Source organism: Sinocyclocheilus anshuiensis, unplaced genomic scaffold (genome assembly GCF_001515605.1).
Source record: "Sinocyclocheilus anshuiensis isolate Anshui unplaced genomic scaffold, SAMN03320099.WGS_v1.1 scaffold436, whole genome shotgun sequence".
NCBI lineage: Eukaryota > Metazoa > Chordata > Actinopteri > Cypriniformes > Cyprinidae > Sinocyclocheilus > Sinocyclocheilus anshuiensis.
The window spans coordinates 611,376-618,317 of NW_015560618.1; the positions used below are offsets into that span (position 1 = coordinate 611,376).

The window sequence follows — 6,942 nt, forward strand, 5'->3', positions numbered from 1 at the left end:
CCGATCTAAATATACTTAAAGTGGTTCCAATTTAACACAATTTCAATATATTACATATATTACAAATAGATTAAAATCAAACTTAAGCATATCTTGAAATACACTTAATATACTTAAAGTTGTTTCAAAATAATACATTTAATATGCACTTAGTATAGTATAATTTAAATATAGTATGTCTGAAAAAGCACAACTTAAATATATTTCTTTTTCACCTGGGTTCTAAATGGTTGTTTACATCTAGAGGGCTCAGTGTAAGACTGTTTTTTTTTTATGTAACAATCTTTAGTGTGATATACTAAATTAAATTAAGTGAATAATATATAAAACAAAATAAAATATATATAATTTTTTTGCTGTACTAATAAGAACTAATAAGTATACTGGATATAGCAGAGCAGGAAACTGGTGGACTGTTTCTTTAATTGGCATACAGGCTGACTCTGGGTATACAAGTTCAGTGTACAGAGAACTGTGTTTGCGTTTGCCTGACGTACCACAATGCCGTCACTGGCTCCCGTCGTGAGGTAGATGTTATCAGGATCAGACGGAATACCGCCGTCACGACGCTGTATGTAGTTTGCAACATCGTGCCTCACACAATCAATGCCCTGACTGGTTGTGTACGCACCTGAGAGAAGGAACAGAGCCAAGGGAGGTGTGAATATGAAAATAGTTTCCCTCACAAACTATAGAGCCTAAAAACCTCAGAGGCCTTTTGGACAGTGACTAATATCTTCACTTTAATCAGTAACATCTTGACTGGAGAACACTGGGTAACATCAGTAGTTAACAATTAGTACAGTTAGAGTTTAGTTTATAATTAAGACTTTTGGTGCATATAAACATGTATATAAGTCATGTAACTGGTCACCACTTTTTGTTCTTATTCTGTGCAACACAAAAGATAACAGTTTTGTGTCAATGGGGTCCAAAACAAAACTGGATCCTGCAGGTTCTTATTGTATGAACAACAATGACACTGAGACTTTTTCTTCTTCTTCTTTTTTTTTTTTTTAAACTTGATGACAATTTTCATTTTTGAATGAACTATCCCTTTAGGGTTTTCACTATTTTTAATTTGCAGTTCGCTTGAAATCAACAATAAATGAAAACTGACCATATTTACTTTATTAATACATATTTCATAGCCTTACTGTAAATTATACCTCAGTGCACTGTGCACAATATTCCAATACAAGTTTACTTTTCAGATGACATCACCAAGGCCTCTTATTTTTCCTTTCCAAAAGAGAGCACTGGATAAAAGCAAGAACCTCTCAACATGTTTTTTCATCAATGAATATCCAGTTTCTTTCATAAATGTATACATTACAGAAATAAAATAGTTTGTCATTTCATGTTGACTTCATATACATGTACATTTAAACAAAATTATTATCTAAAGGTTGTAATATTTCACATAGTCTTTCACATTATATGAGATCATCTGCATGTGTAATAATTATAAAAAAATGATTGGAGACAACTGGAGATCATTATAAATAATTATTGGAGACTGTTGTCAATTGATATTTCATGCCAACTCTCATAATACACACATCACATACCGATGCTGTTTCCTCCACATGATTGCAAAATACGCCTCGCTCGATTTTTGGCATCTTCTGGAAACTTGTTGTCATCAAGTAGTTGTGGATAAGTACACAACGCCATCACCTAGAGAAAACAAATAGCTTATCAGGCTACATAAAAATCTAGAAACAAAGCAAAACTAATAATAATAAAAAATACTTGGCTATGTACAAATCGGTTCATCAGAAACTGTTGACTTTGGTTAATGCATGGAACAGCTGAAAGCGCAGTAGACCTGAAAATGACTGGAAACGTCAATGAATGAGTAGATCATTCATTGAGACTCTTAGTCAGCAAAAGGAGAGGAATCACGTACCTGTCGAAAAAATGTGATTGGCCGTTGCCCCATAGCGTGAGCATCTCCGATGTTTGCTTTAATGACCTCTTCAAAAGGCTTCTTGACCCCCTGTAATAGAGTGAAAAACCAGACTTTCAAGTCATTCCAAACACACAAAACTCAGACAAAACTCATGCACCTTGGTGTGAGAAACAATGAAAACAATGCGTTCTAAAATTGGCTCAAAAATCTAAATGTTTGTAATCCTCCAACTGGACAGAATCATAGTTTAAAGCCCAAAAAAAATCTGTGCCCATACACCCATACACTAAACAATTTTCTGTTAAATCTGTCAACTTCCCAAAGTCTGCAGACTGGCTATGACTTTTTGCCATGATGCAAGGTTGAGGGATTGCCAAGCCACTGCTAAGCAGTTGCTAGTGGTTGCCAGTGTATTCAGGGTGGTTGGTAAAGTGTTCTGGCTGGCCAACTCAGAAGTGCCCACCAACAAGTCTCAATATGTGTGTTTGACTTAATGCAGTACTGAGCAGACTGATCGGCATTTGACTTGAAGTAGTGGATGCTGGTTAGAAATTTGGGCACACCACATCACTGTGACGCATTCCATCAAAATACAACAAGAGTGAGCTGTCAGCTGGCTCATTCTGTACAGTTTCTCCAGAGAAGCTGTACAATCTCTGATGACAATACAGCTGTTTAAAAACTGGCTGTATCCCGATGACAACAATGTCGTGTTTCATGTTTATTCTGACACTTTCAGTTCCACTAATGATCACAAATCCGTGTTTTCACCGTGAACACACCTTATGATATGGCCCTGAAATGTAAGAACATTCATCATTCATGATGAAGGCACTACCTGATTGGTTGGTAAAACAACATGCTAATCAGCAGCCTTAATATAGAGTGGGCTTTAGGCATAGGGACTAACAAGCTAGCAGACTTTCTCCACCATCCTACATTTTAAACATTTGCACTTCAAGGCTCTTCTTCACTTTAAGGGCCAGATTTACTAACAGCTTGCGCCAGAGCAAACCGTCTTTTGGTGTTAAAATAGTATTGTCAGGATTTACTCAAGATGCGCAGTGAAGAATTAGCGCTGAAAAAGCATGGACACAGTTATTTTTGCGGGTCCGTGTATGTTGCGTTCATTCGTTTTTTTATTTAATATTGAAAACAGAAACATGAGAAAACATTAAAAAAACATTTTCATTTTTCGTTTTTTCAAAAACGTGAAAAGACAAGAATTCGCCTTAATTTTTCGTTTTTACATTCAGGGGTAGAAAATGGATAAACAGTTTGAATGTTCAATTTCCACGTGTGGGAGGGAATTAAACGCCCCTTTCCACTGATTGGTCAAGCAAAAATTAAACGGTGCCATCATCATGTCGTCTTCGGTTCTGTGCAACAGAATAAGAGTCCTCCGCTGTTAAGGTGTTTATTGTAACTCCTGCATTTCGTCTCTCTGTCATCAAACAACCAGACTAACAAATGGACAGGGTTTACTTCTGTGTAGGCATAGTTTCTCTATGGCAAGTATTAGGTGCTTATTGCAGAAATATGTATGTACCTCGGATCTGCAGCCACATTACCATTTTAGTCTATTTCTTTGGCACACCGCACATTTTATTTAGCTGTCCAGTTATCAAAATCTGTGTGGCAAAGATGCATGACGCACTGGACAACACGGGGCGAATGCATTAACATTATAGTGAAGCGCAGACCAATATTGATTTTAGTGTGCATACACAGCAGTCATAACTTTTATTTTAGACAGTACAGTTTCATTAATAATGAGTATGAATTTATTTCATTTTAGACACAAAACAGTGTGTTTTATTTGACAAATGGCTCTAATTTATTTGTCTTCCACCTGTATCCGGACAAAATGTAGACAGAGGCCTTTATTCAACTTTATGTGTGATATTCTATTCTTAAAATACACTACTGCTCAACATATTGGGCTTGGTGGGATTTTTTTTTTAATGTTTTTGAAAGAGTCTCTTCTGCTCATCAAGGTTGACCTAGTTCACATATTTACACACGTTGGAGGGGACTTACCTGTTTAAAAAGCTGTTGTTCAGCATTAGCTTATTAGGTTAGGTAAGATATAAAACATACATATAGACTGTGTGACTTTGGTCCTTGTACGTTGCGCTCATTATTTTTTTTATTTAATATTGAAAACAGAAACATGAGAAAATGGCACCATTTTCATTTTTCGTTTTTTTTTTAAACATGAAAAGACAAGAATTCGCCTTAATTTTTTGTTTTTACATTCAGGGGTAGAAAATGGATAAACAGTTTGAATGTTCAATTTCCACGTGTGGGAGGGAATTAAACGCCCCTTTCCACTGATTGGTCAAGCAAAAATTAAACGGTGCCATCATCATGTCGTCTTCGGTTCTGTGCAACAGAATAAGAGTCCTCCGCTGTTAAGGTGTTTATTGTAACTCCTGCATTTCGTCTCTCTGTCATCAAACAACCAGACTAACAAATGGACAGGGTTTACTTCTGTGTAGGCATAGTTTCTCTATGGCAAGTATTAGGTGCTTATTGCAGAAATATGTATGTACCTCGGATCTGCAGCCACATTACCATTTTAGTCTATTTCTTTGGCACACCGCACATTTTATTTAGCTGTCCAGTTATCAAAATCTGTGTGGCAAAGATGCATGACGCACTGGACAACACGGGGCGAATGCATTAACATTATAGTGAAGCGCAGACCAATATTGATTTTAGTGTGCATACACAGCAGTCATAACTTTTATTTTAGACAGTACAGTTTCATTAATAATGAGTATGAATTTATTTCATTTTAGACACAAAACAGTGTGTTTTATTTGACCACTCCAAAGAGAAAGGAAAAATTGAAATAGCATCATATGACCCCTTTAAAACACAGGCGTTTCATTCTTGAATGAATCCGAGTCTTTGAATGAATCGTTTGTGTGAGTGGTTCAATGACCCATTTGCTTTGCTCCTGAACAAATCAGCATTTTGAACAAATTGGTTGAATTGATGACTCTATGACTCATTCATCAACACAATGACTTGCCGCCACCTATACTGGCGATGTAACCTTCATAATTCAAGTATCCAAATGTTTCATTTTGTCACTCATTTAATATTTTTGTAGGCTATTCAGAATGTTTTTGTTTAAAACATTAATCTCATTCCATAATGCAATTGCTGTGTTAATGCACACACAGTGCAAAGATGGCTTTGATTGGTACTGATGTAATTGGTAACACCTACAATGTCATATTTTTTAAATATTTACTAAATTCAGGAATTTAATATTAAAGGTGACAGACATATTTTATAAAGTTAGAAAAATGCCCTTTTCTATAAAAATAGCATATATATCAGCATTATATATACATGTGTAATGTGTAACATGATAATGACAGTATCATATAAAATTCTCTATGAAAAAAAAACTCGGACAAATCAATCAAAAATCAAAAATAGCTTTATATTCACACAAATACCGATACTGGTCTGCGCTTCACTATAATGTAAATGTCACGCAGCTTTGCCACACAGATTTTGATAACTGGACAGCTAAATAAAATGTGCGGTGTGCCAAAGAAATAGACTAAAAGGGTAATGTGGCTGCAGATCTGAGGTACATATTTCTGCAATAAACACCTAATATTTGCAATGTAGAATCTATGCCTACACAGAAGTAAGCCCTGTCTAGGCGCTGCCAGTCCAGTTTGTGTCAAGCTATTTGTTAGTCTCTTAGTAAGAGAAAGATTAAATTTAGTTGCAATAAATGCTTTAACTATAGCATCAGATGACTGTTATTCTGTAGCGTGGAATTGAAGGAGACATGACGATGGCACCATTTGATCTTTGCTTGACCAATCAGTAGAAAGTTCCAGATCACATGGAAATCAAAAATCCAAGCTATTTATCCATTTCTACCCCTGGGTGTAAAAACGAAAAATCAAGACGAATTCTTGGACCAATGTAGCCTAGTCATGTAATGGATTTTGTACTACATGAAAAATGATCCACAGTTTAGCCAACACGGTGAAGAGTTTAGAAAAAAGTGACAAAAGTATTGAAAAAAAACAACAACAATTTTTGTCCCAGCAATTGCAAAAAGCTGTAGTCTTAATGTAAATTTGTTATGTAAAATAGTATAACATTTTAAGAAATATGGTTCTCTCATGACAACTCTCGGAGTACCGAGACTTGCTACTGCCAATACATCCACAACATGCTGCTGTGAGCATGTAAGAAATATTGCTGCTGCAAATATAACACATGAAATAACCCCCATATAGCATACATGAATCACCTCGTAGCAGATCTATACAGGTGGAGCTGGGGAAAGTGGAGGGTTTCTGAAGCAAGCTGCAACTGCTCATATAGCACTAATCATATATTTGAATGTTGAGCAGCGAGCTCATTGGCTACCGATACAGGAGAGAACCAATCAGCAGTGCCATGTGATAATGATGTCATTAGGTCAGATTGAGTTAGACCTATCAGACTGCGCCATCTAGAGTTTCATGCCAGAACTCTGGATTTACATTTATTGATTCTTGAATCTGCCTCTGCAATCATCAAATTCACGTATAATAATAAACAATAATAATTCAGTTTTAGATTTGTTACCTGACTCTCTTATTTAGTGATGGCAGATGGAGAGCCTGAGCGATGGAAGTGGACTATCTGCCACTTGCCGTCTTTACGATGCCAGATCCGTGTCTCCTCTGACTGGGCAGTGCATGGCATTCCGTTTGTGTCGAGATACTGCGTGATACGAATGTAGGCGATGCAGGCGGCCTCCTCGCCGATCAGGTGGATATGAGGGTTCAGGATAGTGGTGTGAACCGGCTTGCTGTTCTTCGACCACACTGTTAAAAAATAAAATGTAAAAAAATCAACTTTTCATAAAAATATCTCTAGGTTGCTATTGAGGTGCCGCAATCAAAGTAATGAGCAAAATTTCTTCCAGTAACATTAATAGAACCTTTGTTCACAGTTAGCGGGTCTTGAATAATGTTCTCAAAATGTTAGCACAAAAA

General features: G+C 36.3%; 1 pseudogene; it reads right to left on the reverse strand.

Moving 5' to 3' along the window:
• Positions 1-6,942, reverse strand: part of LOC107681785 (alanine aminotransferase 2-like) — a 26,704-nt pseudogene that overhangs the window by 7,010 nt on the left and 12,752 nt on the right.